General features: G+C 46.8%; 1 non-coding gene across 1 annotated transcript; it reads right to left on the bottom strand.

Annotated features, from left to right (window-relative positions):
• Positions 1-2,179: 2,179 nt before the first annotated feature.
• Positions 2,180-2,285, bottom strand: LOC142847413 (U6 spliceosomal RNA). The gene has a single exon (XR_012910173.1). It is a non-coding gene; the product is annotated as a U6 spliceosomal RNA (small nuclear RNA).
• Positions 2,286-21,119: the final 18,834 nt, after the last annotated feature.

The raw sequence follows: 21,119 nt of genomic DNA, 5'->3' as shown, positions 1-21,119 counted from the left end.
ACAACAGGCAGCAGCTCACTGTTCCTGCGCCAGCCCCGAAGACAGGAGATGTAAAGTGACTGACTCAAGGTCCCATGCACAAATGGTGATGGCGCTGAGATTCGGGGTCCGTCATCTGGATTCCAGAGCCCATAACTTTGATCCACCCACAGCTCCTTATAATCCAAACACCTGACAATCTAAGAAAGCCAAGCAACTAAGCCTTGCCCTCTGGGAAAAGTCTTAACTGAGGAACTGTCTAGAACAGTGCTTCTCAACCTTCCTAATGCTGTGACTCTTTAATACAGTTCTCATGTTATGGTGACCCTCAACTATAAAATTACTTTCATTGCTACTTTACAACTGTAATTTTGCCATTGTTATGAACTGTTTATATATATGTATGTATTATATATATCTGTTTTCTGGAAGACAGCTATGCTCACCACTATACCACCAATGCAGATAATATCTGTTTTCTGAAGGCCTTAGGCAACCCCTGTGAAAGGGTCATTTGACCCCAAAAGGGTGGGGACCCACAGATCGAGAGCTGGTTTGGATCAAGGTGGCCTGTGGGTATGACTGGATGAGGGTTATCTTGATTGCTAATTGATGTGGAAAGATTCAACCCATTGTGATCAGCACCATTTCCTAGGCGGAGGTTCCTGAACTGAGTAAAAGACAAGCAAGTCAGCCAATAAGCAAACAGACCCTCATGCATCTGTTTCTCTTTGCTCAGTTCAATCAGCTACGTCAAGCCCCTGCCACTGTGACTTCTGGGCTATGATGGACTGTAACTTGGAATTGTCGGTGGAATAAACCCCCTTCTCGCCTAAGTTTGGTTCAGGATACCCTATCACAGAAACAGAAAGGAAACCAGGACGCTTTACCTGCTTTGCTTCAAGTTTTCTTTCCTCGTGATACCCCATAGCTGTGAGTAAGGAGGAAGCTCTCCTGGCCCTTCTTTAGACACCATCGACTCTCCAGGAACTTAGGTGCTCTCATTCTGCAACTGGTGGGAGCAGAGGCTGAGCCCCACAGCAAACACTAGGCAGAGCTCAGGGAGGAGGAGGAAGGGAGGAAGAGTTGGAGGAACCAGAGGGGACAGGGACACAGCCCACAGAATCAAGACTGGGATTCATGAGGGCTCACAGAGACCAGGGAACCTTCAGGGGTCTGACCGAGATCCTCCACATATACGTTATGAGTGAGTAGCTTGGTGTTCTTGTAGGACTCCTAACATTGGGGGCAGGGACTGTCTCTGACTCTTTTGCCTGCTTGTGAGACCCTTTCCCTCTGACTGGGTCTTCTCTTCCAGCCTTGATATGATGGTGTGTGCCTGGTGTATGCTTATTGTGCCGTATTTGGTTGATGTCCCTGGGAAGTCTGCAATTTCTAAAGGGAAATGGGATGTGAAGGGTATATCTTGGGGAGAAGGGAAGTAGGGAAGAGAAACTGGGGGAAGAGGAGGGAGGGAAACTGTAATCAGGATGTAATATATGAAAGAAGAATAAAAAAAATAAATACAAAAGACAGAAAGAACCTGTTTGCCCCATAGAGAGAAGAAAGAGCCCAGGCTGGGAGGCTAAAGAGGCATCCACACATCTTTGCCCCTTTGACACTCTGACTATAGCCAGACTCCAGACAAAGGGAACAAGAGAGTCTACGGGAGGCTGCCCTTCACTCTTCTGTACCGTTACACAGTCAGTCGCTGGAGGCAGGTGCCCGGATTCTCCTCTATCTTCCTCTGCTGCTGAGGTTGGGAAGCTGCCCAGCATGGAAAGTATGGGGTCCAGCTGGGTTTCCATCTTCTCATCCCGTCTTGGCCCCTCCCAAATCCCCGGGCAATAAGCAGATTTGGAGAAAACTGCAGAGTTGGCCTTCTTTCTGAAATATTGTGGAGAGAGAATTCCAAACAGAGAATGTGGAAATGTGGAGCCTCCAGGCCATGGCACAGCTAATTGAAAGATGAGTCTTCCTCGGGAAAAAGGCAGGCTGGCCAAACACGCCTGCTTCAGACACAGAAAAGCAGCAAGCAGCGGCCTTCTGTTTTGACTGCTTTTGTGTTCTGGTTGCTGTTGTCTCGTTTCATGTTCCCCCTGGGAGCGGTTTTCTGAGAGAGCTAGTCTCTGCCCAGCAGTACACTGTGTATTAGCGAGGATGTGCGGATTTGTGGAGGGTTTCTTTTATATGTTATTTTAAAAATATGGAACAGCTCAAGAGCATGAGTGTTATCCTGCACTAGGGCCATCCTCATCTACCCTGCATTATTCTAATTTCTGCTTGTGTGCTGCCAAAGCAAGCACCGTGCTGCAGTTGTGTGGAGGGGGCAAAGAGGAAAGGGAAGCCCAGTACAAGGAACAGCTGTGGCTCCTTGAAGTAACGGCCTGTAGCCTCAAGTAAAAGGAGACTTCAGGACCACTGAGCATAGCCTTCACTGCCCTAAGACTGAGGCACAGGGAGGGGAAGTGACATGCCTGAGGTCACACACCAGCAAGGGATGGCTACAGCTTAAGGCACAGAATTTCTTGTGCTCAAGACATTTTTTTTTATTCAAAGCCTGACATTTGTTAGGGATCTCAATGAAGGGGCTGATGGACAGAAGGGTCATCAGTCTAAAGCGTCATAGTAGTGGTGGAACTGGAGCTACTCCAATGGGCTTTGCCAGAAAACATTCTCAGTGCTTTCCAATCCCCCTCTCACCTCCAGGGCTGTCCCCTGGGCCACCCAACCACCCAAGACACTGACTTCCCAAGGCATAGCACACACAGTACTCAGGCCACCCTCCTGTGTCAGACGGTGAGCTTCTGAAAGACCGTCTCACTGTCCCAGCGCCAACCACACAGTAGGCACGCCACACATGTTAAATATGTGAACAAGTAAGAGGGTGGATGTGTTCACATTAGTTCAACAGATGCGCAGACTAGTACCTATCACATAAAAGACCTGGTTAATGTTACCGGCAGCTCCCTGTGCCTGGAATACAGGGTGAACACTATCTGAGTTTTCTGCTTGCAGTAACAGGATGCTGTACAAGTCATACAACCCTGTGCTTGGCAGCTGGTAACGACTCTCACACTGTGTCTGTTCTCATGATAAACTGTTAACGCACATGGTGTCCTTTCAAACTCACAAACCGCCGATGAATCAGGTCCCACTGTTCCCATTTAACAGATGCACCAAGGTGCAGAAGCCACGGTGAGTCTGGGGCTGAAGCTCAGTTGGTAGAGTGCTTACCCAGCATGCACAAAGCCCTGGATTCCATCCCCAGCACTGCATAAACTCAAGCGTGATGGTACATGCCTGTGATCCCAGCACTTGGGCCGTGGAGGCTGGAGGCTGGGAAATTCAAGGTCATTCTCTGCCACGTAGTGAATTTGGGGCCAGCCTAGGTTATATGAGATCTCATATCAAGAAAACATAAAGGACCAGGCATGGCGGCATCTGCCTTTAATCCCAGTACTCAGGAGGCAGAGTTAGACAGATCTCTGTGAAATGAGGTCAGCCTATTCTACATAGCAAGTTCCAGGCTGACCAAAGTTACATACCAAGGGAAGGTTGCGAGTGAGTATTTATGTGTGTGAAATTTTTAAAGATTTACTTCTATTTATGTTTATATATGTGCACCACATATATAAGTACTCCAGGAAACAAGAAGAGGGTATCCCCAGAACTAGAGTTATGGTAGTTGTGAGTACTTGGTGTGGGTGCTGGGAACTGAACCAAGGTTCTCTGAAAGAACAACAAGCCCTCTTAACCACTGAGCCATTTCTCCAGGCCCCTAAATAATATATTTTTTAAAAAAAAGAACCAGTGATATATTATCAGGCATGAAGTTCAAGCTCAATATTATCTGCTGCCTTCACATGGGTGGCGTCGGGAAGTTGCTAAATGGTCTCACTGCAAATCGCTTTCTTTTTCTGCTCCCTAGGCAGAGTCCCCTACATCAGGCAGGTTAGCTGAAGCTTCTGTTTATCTCGGGAGAGCAACTTTCAGTCCCCTGCTCAGTCACAGAGGTATCCAAGCCATCCCCATCCTCCCGGGGCAGCTCATCCCCTTGCTGTACAAAGCCAGCCACACACAGCTTGTCACTCTCTCTGCTCCAAACGCATCTATACACTCTTGCCGAGCACGCTCTTCCTCCTCCAGGCTGTGAAGCCATGACGTGATATCATCTGGGTGTGCCATGTTCGGTTCTCCCCATATCCAAAGGGTAAAGAGGGGCTGATAAGACAAAGACTCAACTAATGTTGCACAATTGTGAGTCTCTAGGTTGCTACTTATTCAAACACCCAATGGCAGACACTGCCGTCTCTTTCCTTCCAAGCCACATATATTCAATATTTACCACCCTACTAGTCTGCTTACGTCATGAGCTCAAAGGCAACACCCTCCTGGAGTCTAATGCAGCCCCCGGAATAGGGAAGGTGAATTTTCTGGGAAATAAATAAACAGGTGCATGAATGTCATGTTCCTGAACTTCAATCTCCTCTTCCAAAAGATCAGAATAATGGTAACCTCTTCCAAAAGAGTGGACCAAAGATGTCAGGCTCCACCAACCACCTGCTCCCCCACAGACTCCTTAGCACTCTGTGACTCCATTTTGTCATTGTAAAAGGATAACCGCAGGGTCTACACCACCAGACTAACATAAAGTCTGCGTGATTAGCGTGTGTACAGTCATGCTGGCTTTTTATTGCTAGTTTTCAGGGTCAGAGTGAAGAACGCACATGTGAAAAACTCTGGGAATTGTGGACAGAACGGTTGCTTTTTGGATCTATCTCACCTCTGCCATCATCTAACTACAGTGGATACTACCAGCTGCTTTCTGAACCCAATTCATCTCCTTCCTCCTCCTCTTCCTCCTTCCACCCCTCTGCTCAAGCCTCCCAATTTTCCTGAGGAATTAGTATCCCATATAGGCAGGATCAGGTCACAATCAGTCTAAACCATCAGGACAACTTGGGAATTTTTTTAAGATTGTTAAATTTTTTTTTAATAATGTATGTGTGTAGATTTGTGTACGTGAATGCAGTTGTTTTAATTGTGTATGTGTGTAGATTTGTGTATGTGAGCACAGTTGTTTTAATTGTGTATGTGTGTAGATTTGTGTACATGAGCACAATTGCCTATGGTGGTCAGAAGACGATGTTAGAGCTCCAGGAGCTGGAGTTATAGTTGGGTCTGAGCCACCTGATGTGGGCACTGGGAACTAAACTCAGGTGCTCTCCAAGAACAAGGGCAGTTTGTGCACGTAACTGCTGAGCTGGGTCTCCAGCCTTCATCACAATAATTTTATCTCCTCAGTTGTGGCTGGAGTCAGCGTGAGCACAGATCCCAGTTCTGACCAGAGAAAAAAGTGGAAAGGTCTGTTAGAAGATTCTGGACAGCCTTCTCCATTCCATGTTGGCATGGTTACACAGAATAAGTAGAACTTTAGCTGCCATCGTGAATCAACTGGAGAGCAAGGAGAAGCAAGAGACGCGATGGCCTCTGTGAGAAGCCTCTGGTCTTCTTGTTTTGTGATGGATGATGCCTTTAGTTATTACTGAAGTCCATTTAGACCTGATTTTCTGGTTCTTGCAAACAAAGCAACGCAATGAATGCAGCACTTGGCACCTCCCTCGCCTTCCTGTCGCAATCGATTGTTCTCAACCAATTTTCCTCTCCGTCTCTCAGTGCATTTGAGAAAAGCTTTTCAAAAAGTGAAACACTTTGTAACTCCATCCCTGCCCTCTTCTCTTGGGAAAGGGTCTCAATATATAGCCCTGATCGACCTGAAACTTACTATGTAGACCAGGCTGGCCTCAAACTCACAGATGGATGCCTGGCCCTGTCTCCCAAGTGCTGGGATTAAAGGCACATGCCACCACACCCAGCCTATCATTCTACTCTTTGTGAAAGAAGTGATGATACCAGCTTTGCCTACAGTTCTTGAGACACAGCGTGTGGTCAATAAGTATTTCTTGAATGAGTAAGAAAATATTCTATTCCTTGAATTATCATTTAGATATGACTGGCCAAGATGACTGTCCCGGAAGTGGTTGAATTGAAGTAGGGAATTCTAGTAGATTCTTGTTAAGCTTTATGATCTATTAAGGGTCATTTTAAGGCCACAACATTGCCATATTTTGGATCATGTTTCTGGTTTCGACAGCTTAAGCGATCTAGGCAAATTCTCCCTCTGAGGAGAATTTGAAAAACTGGGAAAAATACTTTTCAGAAAAGCCAGCTTGAAAGTGTGGAAAAATTATTAAGGTAGAAAAACCAAAGGCAAAAAAAAAAAAAAACCTGGCTGGCTAAGATTTGAAAGAGGAAGGAACTTCAAGGAAGCAAGCCTGGCAGAGCGCGGTGCCTGCTGTGGCCCTAGCAATAGGGAGGAGGCGGCTGGGAGACTGGGAAACACTCTGTGATATTTGTATAGAGGAAAATGTCGTGGCTTGTGGTTTGTGATGAAGACCTTCCAAGCCCTGAAGGCTATTCCAAGCACACGGAAAACAACTGTTGGAAAAGCCAGGCCTTACATAGACCCTGCCCTGGCTGCCTAGAAGGCATCTGGGTACCCAAAAGAGTTCCAGGCCTTGTAACATAATTAACATGTTAAGTGATCTGAAAGACCTTTGGGATCCAGTAACAGATAATCCTCTCTGCAGTGTAAAATTTAAGTCTTCAATCTAGTCTCGTAATTTTTAGTTATAATGACTTGCATGTATTAAGATTGGAAGAAGCAACATGTAATAGAAAAAGACCCTAAGATTCCAGCTTATCGACTTAAACTTTAGAAGGTTTGTTGTAATGGAAAAGAGCCAGAATTACAATTTTTAACAGATAACTATAAAAGCATCTAATAAAATCATTAAACTAGATGTCAGGTATGGAGAGATGGTTCAATGGTTAGAAGTACTGGATTCTCATCCAAAGGACCTGGGTTCAATTCCTAGTACCCACATGGCAGCTCACAACTGTCTGTAACTCTAGTTCCCTGAAATCTGACACCTTCACAGCAATGTACATAAAATAAAAAGTTAAAATAAATTTGATGTGGGATTCCCCTCTGTATGATATGAATAGGTTTTATTACCATTGGTTAATAGAGAAGTTGCTTTGGCCTATGGCCTAGAGCAAGGCAGGAAATCCAAGCAGAGATAGAATAGAGGAGGAAAGAAGGTGGAGTCAGGCAGATGACATGTAGCTGCCCAAGGAGAAAGATGCCAGAACCTTACTGATACAGCCTCATGGTGATACACAGATTAATAGAAATGGATTAATTTAAGATGTAAGAGCTAACTAAAAATACACCTGAGGCATTGGTCAAACAGTGTTGTAATTAATATAGTTTCCGTGTGATTATTCAGGTCTGTGTAGCTGGGAAATGAAAGCGCAGTCCCTACATAAATTATTTCTAAAAGATGAAATTTCAGAAAGTTTAGAATTTAAAGAATGTTTTTGAGCCTGGGAAGATGACTCAGTTGGTAAAGGGCTTGCTGTACAAGGCTGAGGACCTGCACTCAGAGTCCTGGACCCGAGTACATTTGCAGACAATAGTGGGTGTCTGTGATCCCAGCTCACCACAGCAGAGTCCCCAGAAGCTCGTGGCCCAGCTAGCCTGGCATATGTAGTTTTGAACAAGTGATCCTGCCTCAAGCAAGGTAGGGGGCAAGGACTGACACCCAAGATTGTCCTCTGACATTCAAATGTGCAGAGGACAGCAAATGGAGGGGCATAAGGTTCGTAAGAAGGCAATGTCTGAAGAGCTTTCAAAATCAAGAAAAGGTTTAAGTTCAAATATAAATGTCATAACAAAGCAATGCTTCTCTAAACACTATAAAAAACTTAAAGGCAGGTATAGAGAAGAAAAAGGCCAATTTCATATTTAAAGGAGCGATAAAGCTAACATGACAACAGACTTCTCAACAGAAAGAACAAGAATCAGGAGCTGGTGGGGAGTTTCAGTGCATCAGAGGGAAAGGAGCGGTGCCAGCCTAGAATTCTATGCCACAAGAAAACACCCTTTAAGAATAAGAGCGAGAGGTCAGGGAAGTAGCTCAGGAGTTAAAGAGCACTTGTAGATCCCCCACAGGGCAGCTCTCAAACGCCTGTAACTCCAGGTCCAGTGGATCCAACATCCTCTTCTGGCCTCTGTGGGTACCAGACATGCAAGTGGTGCACACACAAAGATGCAGATAAAACACCCATACACATGACATAAAAATCTCAAAACATAAAAATAAAAGTGAAATAATAATATTTTCACATAAATGAGAGTATTTGACATCATAAAATCCAATCCTAAAGGAAATACCAAAAGGCATTCTCTCTCTTTTGTCTCTTCCAGTCCTTCTAAACACTAAACCTTTCCCATTCTAAGCAAATGCCCTACCACTAAGCTACGTGCCCAGGCCCTTCTACCCATTTTCCCCTTTATTTTTTTTTAATTTTGAGGCAGGGTAGTACTAAGTTGCCCAGGCTAGCCTTGAACACTGAAACCCAAGCAGATCTTGAACTTGTGATCTTCCTGCCTCAGTATCCCAAGTCATTATAGGCATGCAACACAGGCCTGACTTGAATGGCGTTCTCCCAACAAATGTAATATGATCCCATCTGGAAAATCAAAGAAGCTGGAAAAGCAATAAAATGGGGAACTGTGTGGGTGAGCTTAACAACTGACTGGCTGCAAATAAAAAATCGAATGAGAACTGGAGAGAGACAGCTTAGCACTCAAGAGTCCATGCTGCCCTTGCAGAGGACTGAAGTTTGATTCCCTCCACCCGCATGTAACAGTTCACAGTCTCCTAGACTCCGGGGCATCCGGTGCCCTCTTCTGCCCCTATAGGCACCCACACTCATGTTCCTATACTCTACATAGACACACAAGCACACCCATACTGAAAGATAAAATAATTCTTTCACTTGCATCCCATTGCAAGTGTGATAATTGCAACACAGACGGCTTGAAGAATTGTCTGCGAAAAAGCTACAAGTGTTTCTCATTATGGAGTTTCACAGATCAAATGTGCAAGGTGGGATCTCCAGGGACTGTTAAAGAATAGCCAATGTTTACTACTTCTAACCTAACAGAGGAGGAAACAGAATGATCACCAAGTATTCACTCCAAAAAGGGAGCAAATTCTGAGACAGTAGATTCAGCTTCATTGTTGCCATGCTCAGGTTTAAATGTAAAGGAACTAAGTGCACTGGTGGTTTGGTTCAGAAATGTTCCCCATAGGCTCATGAGTTTGAACACTTGGTCCCCAGCAGGTGATGCTGTTTGGGAAGGTTATGGAACATTTAGGGGGTGGAACCTTGCTGGAGGCAGCACATGGTTAAGGTAAGGACTTTGAGGGTTTACAGCTTCACCTCCCCCCTACCTCCCTTCTTCCTCTTTGCATTGAGATGTTATCCCTCAGCTCCCTGTTTCTGGGGCTTGCTGCTGGGCCCTTTCACCAGGATGAACTCATAGCCCTTCCGTAACCATCATCCAAAAGAAACACTTTCATGGCTAAGCTGCTTTTGGTCATGGTATTTTATCACAGTAACAGAACAGTGACTTATCCATGCATCAATTTCAAACCAAGTTCAACAAATTGAATTTTAAAACAATTCTCTACCACTTCCATGAGTACGCCTAAAACACAAAGCTAAAAAGAGACTGAGAGCAAAGAGCGAAAAGCGAGAACCCATGCAAGCATGAACCACAGGAAAAGCAGTAAGATTATGTTAACACCAGACAGAGTGCAAGACAAAAAGCATTGCTAAAGAATTTACTTAAATTTCTAGTCACTGAGAAGGTAGGACAATACTAATTTTGTATGCACCTAACAACTTAGCCTTAGGAAAAAAAATCTATAAAGCAAAAACTGTAGCAAACTCTAAGGAGAGATACATTTCCACAATATGTGTAGGCTACAACTACACAGGATTTTTATTTCCTATAAACAAGCGCCAGTTGCTACATGCAAGGCACTTTTCCAAACTCTGTACATATGTTAGCTCCTTTAATCGTCACAGGAGGCACAGGAAGCAGCTGCCTCCACTTCCTAGATACGGTTTCTGAAATACTAAGAGAGTTCATTTGCCCAAAGTCACAGAATTGCTAAGCTGAGACTTAAAACTAGGCATTCTTCCCAGGAATAATTATTTACAAACTCTCTGAGAATCCTTTAACTCAGTCAAGTTGACACCTGAAATCAACCATCACAGATGTATAGGGGAGAGTGCACGAGGGGTCCAGATGTGGAGCTTGCAAAAAAAAAAAAATACAAGAATAATTCTGGCTAGAATGCGTTTGGTGTCATTAACATTAATCTCTTATTAACTTTTAAAACCTGGGTGTCACAAGGTTAAAATGAAATTGCGGCTATTTAGGAGCTAGAAACTGTGGTTTCCACATAAGGTTTTATTATCTGACATCTGATCAGTGAGTTTCAGTCCTTAGATGGGATGATCTTGTGAGACTGTGACATGCGCCTGTGTGGGGACCCCTTCCTTCCAATCGCTTCTGCACACAAATAGCGTCGGAACAGTTACTGGATTGTATCACAGTCCAGACAGCTCAGTGTTGAAAGGCTTGTGTAATCACAATCTGAATTAGCCATCCTCTAAGTCCCAGGCTGTGGGGCCTTCAGTGTCCTCTCAGCTCACACGGGCTCTGGGATGTCAATAAAGACTTGCTGGATGGTGGATGAACTTCTGCAGGCCACTGACCTTCTCCTGCCTTCTAAGTCATCTGCTGCTTTCGGGGACTTCAGGGAGGATTATAGGGCACATCCTTGAGATAGCTTTTTTAATTATAGACACAGCTAAACAAATGTCAGGCATCATTAAGAACCTCAAGTGAGGCAGGGAGCTTGACTGGTCTGCTTTGTGTTGCTTCGTGTGCTGTTGATAATAAAAGCTAACATTTGGTGAGGGTTTGCCATGAGGCGGGCACCAAGCCCAGCGCTTGCTAGGCCACATTTCGTGCGTTGCTCATGGCAACTGCAGAGGCAGAAGCATCGTGGTCAAGAGTAACACAGACATGAGGCTGGAGAGATGGCTCAGTGGTTAAGAGCACTCACTGCTCTCCTGAAGGTCCTGAGTTCAATTCTCAGTACCCACATGACCGCTCATGTCTGTCTGATGCCATCTTCTGGTGTGCAGATTATATGTAGACAAAGTACCCATATACATACAATAAATAAATAAATCTAAAGAAAAGGGAAAAAAGAGTAGCACAGCCAGTTTGCCTAAGGGCACCTCCAGGCTCAGCTGAGAGTCCCAGACAAGCCCCCCTTGTGCCTTAGTTTCTCACCTGTAAAATGAGAGTTGAAGACAGCACCAGCTTCAAGGGGCTGTGCTTACTAGTAGTAAAAATATTATTAATTTGAAAAATGATATTTTTGGAAATGACATTATTATTTTATTGCTATCAGTAAAAAATAAAATAGATCAAATGCTTAGTTTAGCCCTCTGATTGCAGCCTGGGCAGCACCGTGTGAGAGAGTTTGGTGCTGAGTCATTTTTCCACGCACAGATGGTGGAAGGCTGGTGGTAAAGGAGAAGCCCTCCAGCTGTAGAGGGCTCTCTCCCACCCCGGAGCCCAAGCTCCTTGAGACCTTGCATTCGCTACTTTACAATTTGATGGTGCAAGAAACATCCAACAAGACCACCTTCAGGAAGAGAGGCTTATTTGGGATCACAGTTTGAGGGTACCGTCGTCCATCAAAGCAGGACTATGAGGTCGCCGGTCACGTGGCACCCACAGACAGGAAGCAGAGAGGAAGGAGAGCTGCTGCTCACCTGCTTTCTCTTTGCTGTGCAGCCCAGGTCCTCAGTAATTGTTGTGTCAGCTTGACAAAGTCTAGAGCAAGGGTTCTCAACTTTCCTGCTGCCGCAGCCCTTTAACACAGGTCGTCATGTTGCGGTGACTCCCAACCATAAAACTATTTTGTTGCTATTTCATAACTGGTAGTGTTGCTACTGTTACGAATCGTAATGTAAATAACCGCTGGTCTAGACCCTGGGAAGAGAGGCTCACCAAAGGAATGTCTGGACCAGGCTAGTCTGTGAGTTTGCCTGTGGGAGACGTCTGTGTTTCGTTAAATTGTTGTAGGAAGACCCAGGCCACTGTGAGCAGCACCACTCCCTAGATTTGGATGCTGCCCTGTCTAACAGGGAAGCAAGTGAGCTGAATAGCGGTGTGTGTGCCTTCATTTCTCTCTGCTCCTGGCTTTGGATGAGTTGCGACCTGTGGTTCTCAGTTCCTCCCACCTCTGCTTCCCTGCTACGATGGACTATAACTTGGAGTTGTAAGTTAAAGTGAACCCTTTCTCCCTCGAGTTGCTTAGATAAGGGTGGGTTTTTTTTTGTCATAGCAACAGAGATGAGACTAGGACCCCAGCCCGTCGATGGTGCCACTAACATTTAGGGTGGGTCGCCCACCTCAGCTAAGCCAATTAAGAACCCCACTCAAGGACGCGCCCAGAGGTTGTTCTAGGTCCTTGAAGTTGACAATCAGTAGATTCCTACTGTACCACCACTCTACAGCAGCTGCAGAGGCACCAGTCACGGGCTGAGCCTGTTTGGAGACTCTGTCGAGATAGAAGATAACGGTCTCCATTTTCCTCACAGCGCTTTTCCTTGCATTGACTTTTCTCTAGAGACCTTTGGCCCAACACTGGCACCCATCGTTTTCTCACTACACCCAAAAGGGAGAAAGAATTTCGCAGAAGCATCTGTTACTCAAGCATCTACTGTAACATCCTGCTCAGCATACCTCCAGCCATCACCCCTTGGCCTCCGGTCCCAGCTGCACACCGCTTGGAGGATGTTTACTTCTGATACATGCTTGCAAGGAGCAGCAGCCAGCTGGGACAATCTGGATTGACCTTCTCAGGACAGTGGGACGCCACCCTTGCAAAAGTGAATGGGGAACCAGCTAGCTTTAAGTAGGCTCCCAGAGGTGGCTGCCCCAGCCTGGCAGGCACTTGTTCCTCAGGGACAAAGAAATCCCCTCAATCCTGTGGCAGAAATGTAGGTAGAAGAGGACCAGTCCTTTTCTCTCTTCTGGAGGCTGAGTTTAGTGAAGTTAGCCAGGAAGTCTGGCTGGCGTCGGAAATCAGAGTGTGGCTTTTGTTACTGGTCCTGCAGTCACGAATGTTTTTCGTGGTTTGTCTGAGTCTGTATTTACCTTGAGTCTCATCTCCCGAGATTAGTTATGCAGTTGAGGATGTTGAATGATCTCTTAACATCCTCCCAGGTTGACAGCACCAACTCAGAGAGCAGCCAGGCTGACTCTCAGCTAAGTGGACAGACAGGACCTGATGATTTTTGTGACATTGGCAAGTTGTACCTGCACAGGTCTGCTTCTCTTCCTGACCAGGGGCTCCTGCACCATGACACATCCCAAATCTCTATTAAGGTGTCTGCTCAGGGAGCTGCGAGAAGTGAGGGATGTAACAGGTATGTTGGTTGAGAAACGGCTAATAACGTTTCAGATTCTCTCTCTCCTCTCTCCTCTCTCCTCTCTCCTCTCTCCTCTCTCCTCTCTCCTCTCTCTCTCTCTCTCTCTCTCTCTCTCTCTCTCTCTCTCTCTCTCTCTCTGGTGTATTCTTCAGGGTCCAGAGTTGGACTCTCAAAAGGCAGGATGTCAGCATTCCTCAACATTCTAGGCACTTGCCTAGGTGTGAGTGGGTCTGAAGGCAGTGCAATAGAAATGGATGGGAGACACTCATCCCTGGGTTCAAATCCTGCCTCTCCCACTTTCTATCTGTGGAACCTGAGACAAGTTGCTTCACCTCTATAAACCATGAGCCTTAGACTGAGTTATCTCGCAACTCAAAGGTTGGGTGTTGGGAGTTTTCTCTGGGAACAGAAAGGTAATGTCAGAATAAGGAAGGAAGGCAGCCCAAGGCGTGGCCATAGAAGGATGCCCCTGCTGAACTGTGGGGCATGACACACTGGCTCCCCTGGACAACTCCCCAAAGCACTCCTCAGAGTCGTCTCTCACGAGAGTGGGTGTCTGGGCCTCTTGTCCTGCAGCTCCCCTTGGTTATGGACTGACGGTTTCTCCCATCAATTCCCAGCGTTCACAGACTGCAGACAGAGCTCCGCACTGTAGAAGAAAGATTCAGCACTCACAGGCGTGCAGAATACCAAGAGAACAGAGTTCTGAGAGGGAAAGGCATTCCTTGCGGGCAGAGGGGGTGAATGAAGTTCTGTAAAGCGCTCCATGCTGACCCTGGTCCGCGGTCAGTGAGCATCAGCCATGGCTGTTGGTCCCGCTGTTCACACTCCGGGGTTAGATAGCGTTTGCTTCTCATGGTTTGTTTGGGAGTGAGGTAGAAAATCAAACAAAAAAAAAACAGGAGGAAGCCTGGTTTCTCGGGGGACCTTGATGGCAGGACTTACTCAGGTCTGCATGCAGGAGACTGGGGTGCTGGGCCTTAAGGTAATCAGAACCCACATGGAGGAAAGACGCCATCTTTACAGATGTTTGAGCATTGTGCACAGAGCACTCAACAACCCGGAAGCGAGAGCTATGTCTAAGACAGCTCATTAGCAGCGAATCTCCCTGACTAGTCAAGGGTGCCAACCTCCTTTTCCCCTGCTCACTTGTGAAAGTCTTTTAAAATGCTGTGTTTTAAAATTGTGCATGGCCATGAGGATCAGTGTGCTCGGAGACCAGAAGAGGACATCAGATCCCTTGCGGCTGGAATTGCAGGAGGTTGTGAGCTGTTTGTCTTGGGTACTGGGACTGGAACTCAGGTCTTCTGCAGGAGCAGTAAAGACTCTTAGCTGCTGAGTCGTCTCTCCAGTCTCTCTAACTTTTCCCCTACCTATTGAGAGACCACTTTTGTCCCTGTAAGTGATGTCACCGTGTTTGTCTCTTTATAAACCCTCCCTCAAAAGTCTAAAATTTGCCTCCTTAGAATTTGGTTTTAAACTGTGGAAATATAAAAGTTTTGCCTGTGACCTTTTGTGCAGCCAGAGTGTCCCTGGCACTTTAGAGCTGAAAGCCTCAGTGCCACCCTCAGGAATAAGACAAAGCTACCCGGAGGATGCCTGCAAGACTCCCTTAGGAGTGAGTTCTCAGTTGTGATGTACATTTGAACTGTGCTGGACACAGGCAGTGTAATTCCTGGTGTGGTGGGCTGTGGTGTGTGCCTGCGTGTCTCTGTGTGTGTGCATGCACATTCCCGTGTATATGTGTGTGTGTTCTGATCATGCCTCCTGAGACCTACATGTGAAGCAGATCTGAACAGTCCTCCCCTGCTACTTACAGACTTAAGACTGAAGAAGTCACTCACAAGGCGCACCATCAGGAGGCAAGAGGGAAGGAAGCTGGATGGCTCAGAAGCCTGGAACTAAGGTTTGTCCTGTTCCCACATCTGCCTCCTCTAACTGCTTTTGTCCCATATGGCACTCTTTGTGTTTGTTTTGTTGGCTTGTTTTTGAGACAGGGTTGCAAATCTCTCAGAAGGTGCTCATCCTTTACAGACAGTTGAGCATACCCTTGAACTCCCGATCCTCCTGCTTCCACCTGCCAGGTCTGCACCCCATCACTGGCTTTATACAGCACTACAGACTGAACCCGGGGCCTTGTATGTGCTGGGCAATTACTCTACTAACTGTACCACATCCCCAGACTCTCCACCTCCCCACCCTAGCACACTGAGTCTCGGTTGTTTTGCAAACTCTAGCATGTTGTAGCTTCTCCTGCTTAGAATGTCTACTCCTCTCGTGAAGCGCTCCCAACTGCCAGGCCCACTCGGCTGTGACCACCCTCCCTGACTTCTCCACACACTCCCAGCACTATATCCATGCTCCTGTCTCCGTCCCCCATCGCAATCCCATTGCCCATCCTGTGCTGAAAACAATGAAGTTTAGAAGCTGGGAGCTCAGAATCTGGAGTCAGGTGGACCAGGTTCAAATTCTGGCTCTGCCTGTTCTAAGCTCTGTGCCTGTACAAATTTGTGTCAAGTTCTTCATCTTTAGAAGCGATACGAGCTACCCCATAGAAGAACCACAGTAAAGGGAACAGAGATGAGGAAAGTGCCTAGATCAGCAAGTACCCAGTCAATGGTGGCTGTCGTTTGGGCCACTACCGTCCATATTTGTTCTTTTCCTAGATTTGGGACTTTGAGGGAGCTGGAAACCACATCTGGTTTGCTGCTGTATCTCAGCATGGTGCTCAGTAAACACATTTAAAGGATGGCTCAGCTGCTGATCTCTAGCCATACAGTGCCCTGGCCATGAACCCTGTGTATCATGGGAATTCTTCATACTAACGTCACAACTGCTTTCTGAGTGTCCTTGCTAAGTTCATAGTTATATTTGCATGCTCAGACAGACCCTAACTTTTATGGCTGCTTCCTGACAGACATCTCAGTTAACCCAGCTCCAGTATGGAAGTCTTGGAGCCCTCCCTAAGAAAATGAGTGTGGGGTGCAGACAGCACTTTGTCCATGGTAACCACTCCGCTAAGGATAGCTCTACACAGTGTTGGCATTGCCATGGTGGTTTTCCTGGGGTGAATATTTCTCCTTGTTTATTTTTGGGACAGGGTTTCCTGTAGCCCGGGCCAACCTCAAGCTCCCTAAGTAGGCAAAGATTATGCCTGGTTCTCCTGCCTCCACCTCCCCAGGTTGACAGGCATATATTACCATAGTACCTGTCAAAAGGTTTGTTCCTGTAAGTCTCATCAGTGCTCTGCCCTAAACAGGACATCTACATTAAGCCTCTTTCAAGGATCTGGGAACATTCTAGAAAGGGAGGCAGAAAGACGGTAAGAGCCAGAAGGTGCAGAAAAATGCTGTATTGTGCTGTCTTTTGCACATGACTTGGCATTGCACTCATGTTCTCACAGCTGCTATGGTTACCTGCACAAACCTGATCAAGCCAGCCTCACTAGGTGTGGTGGCACACACCTTTAATTCCAGCACTCGGGAGGCAGAGGCAGGTGGTTCTCTGAGTTTGAGAACAGCCTAGTCTATAGAAAGAGCTCTAGGATAGGCTGGGATATACAGAGAAACACTGTCTTGATTCCCTCCCCCACCACTGCAAGAAAAAAAAGATCAAGCCAGTTAGCATTCTAGACTGGAGTGGGGTACTCATTGGCCCCATGCCTAGCTGAAGAGATACTGAAAATTGAGGGTTTCTGGAGAAAGAATCCTTTTTCTTTGGGGGTGTGGTCACTGATAGGTTCCCCATGCTCCAGTGGTGTGTGACCCTATACACAACGCACACACAGGCAGCACGGATAGGATTCACTCAGCAGATTATTAAGAAGATACAAGAACATGAAGGTGAGGAGGGAAGTATAGGGGGAGAATCCAAGGTGAATAGAAAGAGGATTTGGGGTGTCTATGAACAAGATATATTGGGAACGTGTGTGGAATAGACAAAGAATAAATTTTAAACATTCATAGAAATAAAAGACAGCAGCGGCTTCTCAAGATGTTGATTTGCACCTGAAGGCTTTCCAGGCCGTCTGTATTCTGCATACCCTTCGCCTTGCTTTTCCTTTGAAGGGAGCTTCCTCTGCCCTGCGTGTCTTGTTTGTGCTCGGGACATAATTCTCTCCTTTGATATCTTTCCTGCAAATGCTAAGCATATTTGTGGCTTGAGAAACAGAAATCTCGGAATAGCTCCCTGGTTCAGTATAGACTGTGGACAGTGCTTAGTCATTGCCCTCAGCCGTGGAACACAGCTGGGGCTCGGGGACAGGAGCGTGGGGAGATTGCCCTCAGCCGTGGAACCCAGCTGGGGCTTGGGGACAGGAGCGTGGGGAGATTGCCCTCAGCCGTGGAACCCATCTGGGGCTCGGGGACAGGAGCGTGGGGAGTGCTGGCCCCCACCTGCCCGACAGTTCAGAATAGACCTTGAAGCAGAAAGTGGCTGGGTGGCCTGCTCTGCTGGGGCACCTGCCTATCTCCAGACTGTTCCCTCTGTTGTTAGTGATGAGGCCTGGGGAGAGGCCCTCTAGGACTAGCTGTGGCCACGGAATATAATCAGCTCCCACTGCACAAATATTAGCCCAGAGCAGTGGCATGTCACTAAACTGCAGCTAAGAAATGCAATGTGACTTCTTTTGCAGGTGGTGGGGTGGGATGGGCATGGGAGGCTAGGGAGTTCATTAGCTTCCGAGTTTATCGTTTTTATGTTTTCTTTTTCTTTCTTTTTTTTTAAGAAAAAAACTAAGATGAGTATTCCAGGAACTGTAAGTTTGTTCAAGTTTATTTTTAAAAAAAAACAAATCAGAATCTGCCTTTCCTAAACACAAACCAGCTGATGGTACAGAGACAGGAGGGTGTATCTGCAAGAGGTGACTGGATTGCAGAAAGTGGCGTAGAAGCCAGGGAGTGTTTCCAAAGAGTCTCCCAGTCTATACGGAGACTGGCTGCACTGGAGGCCCTGGAGCAGAGGGAAGGGGCTGGAGAGAAGTAACCAGGAGAGTCTGGAACAGAGGCTTGGAGAAGAGCCAGAGAAGGTTCTGGAGAAGGAGCAGTAGATGAGCGATGGAGTGTGTGTGCGCACATGCGTGTGTGTGTGTGTGTGTGTGTGTGTGTGTGTGTGTGTGTGTTATAACAGGGTCTCAGGCAGAGCAGTGGTAGTGTATACCTCTAATCCCAGCAGAGCAAGTTCCAGGACAGCCAGAGCAACACTAAGAAACTCTGTCTCTAAAACCCAAATATATATATAGGTAGATAGATAGATAGATAGATAGATAGATAGATAGATAGATAGATAGATAGATAGACAGACAGACAGACAGACAGATAACAGGGTCTCACTGGACATCTCAGGGTGACTTCAAACTTGCAACTCCCTTGCCCTTGTCCCCGGCTTCCAAGCACTGAGAATGCAGGGTTGCACCATCACGCTCTGTCATCTTCCCAATCTTGACTCTGAACATGCAGCAACCTGGGAAATCCCTCAGTTCAAAGCAAACCCGGACAATTGATCACAGTCCCAGAGGCGACAAGACAGAGAAAGAGCAGAAAGAAAGCGGCACCTCACCAAAGCAAAGGCAGAGCAGGCTACCCCAAGTACTTCACTGGAAGAAGTGCTTAACAGTTCTAGAGAACCCAAGCCCCCACTATAGGTACCTGCCCACTACAAGTTCTTTCTTAGAGAAGCCACCCATGGGATCTCCCTCCAGGCTGCCCAGGTTACTGCAGTCCTGGTGTGGAAGGCCTACCTCCTCCTCCTGGAGGAGATGTGACCAGTTCTGAATCTGCTGACAGCACCCCTGAGTTCTCTTCACAATCTGCTTGTAGGTGCTGTGGGGACTTGAGTGACTCCCCTACTCTTGTTTGGAGCAGAAATCTTTGTAGTGGCATTGGCAATTATGGGCTGTGTGTCCAGCAGGCCTTAGCACTCCCTTTCCTGGTTCCTTAGAGAATTCCTGTCCTATAATATGTGGTCTTGGGAGAGCTGTCAATCACTGTGCCATCTCCTCCCAGGTCCCCAGGGATGGGTGTGTTTTCCAGACTGGGCTAGCTATAATATCATGTCCTCCAGACACTATGATTTCTTCAGTGGAGGGTGTAACCCCAAACCCTAGGCTTCTCTGATGGAGCTAGGAGGGAAAACTGCCTTCTGTCCCTTTAGAATCAATGAAGACAAAGCTTGGGAAAGTGGCCTGCCAGCCATCTTTTCAGAAAGGTGGAGAAAACGTCCCTGTGGAAATAGAGACCAGAATGAAACAAAGCTAAGAGAAGAAAAGTGGGGCATTTGTTTGAGTCTCTTGATCCTGCCAAGCCTGCAGCTAGCGCAGTGCTGGAAGCTAACTTTGTGCATGCATCTATCCCAGTGCCTGCATCTATCCCAGTGCCTGCAGTTAGCCCACTGCGTGCAGCTAGTTTACAGCCTGCAGCTAGCTCACTGCCTGCAGCTAGCCCACTGCCTGCAGTTAGTCCAGAGCCTGCAGCTAGCCCACTGCCTACAGCTAGCCCCGTGTTTTACTTTCTTGCACGAGGATTTTTACATTGCTTCTCTGCTTATTTCAGTGGGTATTGAGTTTCTAGCCCTTGCAACTAGAAGACTCTTCACCTATGTAACGTTTTTATATACAAAAAATGGAGCTACTCCCTTGTAGGGCTCCTGGAAGGGTGAAATGAGGTCACTGTCATTAGGTGGATTTCAAAAGAGAAAAACACTGCTTACTGCAGTCCTAGGTGAGAACACAAAATGGCACGGGGACTGTGGAAACAGTTTGGGAGTTCCTCAAGGGTTCAAATATAAAATTACTCTGTGGCTCAGCTGCACTGCTCCTAAACATAGCCACGCATCCCTTAAAGACAGGGCCACTATGGCAGAAGTGCACTGCTGGGCCTTGGCATTTCTACACCAGTATCACAGGGAGCATCCTTACACAGACCCAGATGGCCAGGCTTCACGGGACCATTGTCACACCGTCACACCATGTGTGGCTGTATGTTACCCAGGGAAGTCGAGATGCATGTTCAGATGAGAACTTGTACCAGATGTTTGTACAAGCAGCATTACTCACTGTAACCCAAAGTGCACCCCAAAGTGCATCACCTGCAGAATGGATAAACATTGTGGGGCTGCCATCCGATTGGAATGCCATTTATGACAAAGAGAAATGAAATGTGGACACCACTATTCCATGCGTGAATGTTAGAGACATCACGAAATGGGAGAAGCCAGACACAGAAGCCTCATTCTGGATGAGTCCGTTTCCATGAAATGTCCAGAACATGCAGATCCACAGAGATAGAAAGGTTAGTGGTTGCCAGGGGCTGGGTGAGGGAACTAGTGGCTCATGGGTGCAGGGTTTCTTTTGGGGGATGATGACAGCGTTGTGAAATTAGTGGTCACGGTGACACAATCCTGCGACTATTCAAGTATAGTTGAACTATCTGGTGGATTGCATGACATGTGTTCCACTAAAACTCCAGGAGACTATGAGCGCTGGCCTTGTAAAGAGTTGGGAGATGCTATGGTGCGCCATGGTGCTGTGGATCAGCTCAAAGCCCAGCTCCCATAATGCCCTTCATCCAGTTCTCTGAGCTCCTCATAGCTTGGGAATCCACATCACAAATTTCTTATGCATCTGCTGCTGTCTATGTGCCATAAATAACGCTTACAGGGCTGGGGAGGTGGCTCCGTGTGTAGTGTCTGCCACACAAACA

Source organism: Microtus pennsylvanicus, chromosome 3 (assembly GCF_037038515.1).
Source record: "Microtus pennsylvanicus isolate mMicPen1 chromosome 3, mMicPen1.hap1, whole genome shotgun sequence".
NCBI lineage: Eukaryota > Metazoa > Chordata > Mammalia > Rodentia > Cricetidae > Microtus > Microtus pennsylvanicus.
Note: the sequence above shows the minus strand (reverse complement) of the source record. Positions and strands in the feature narration are given on the sequence as shown.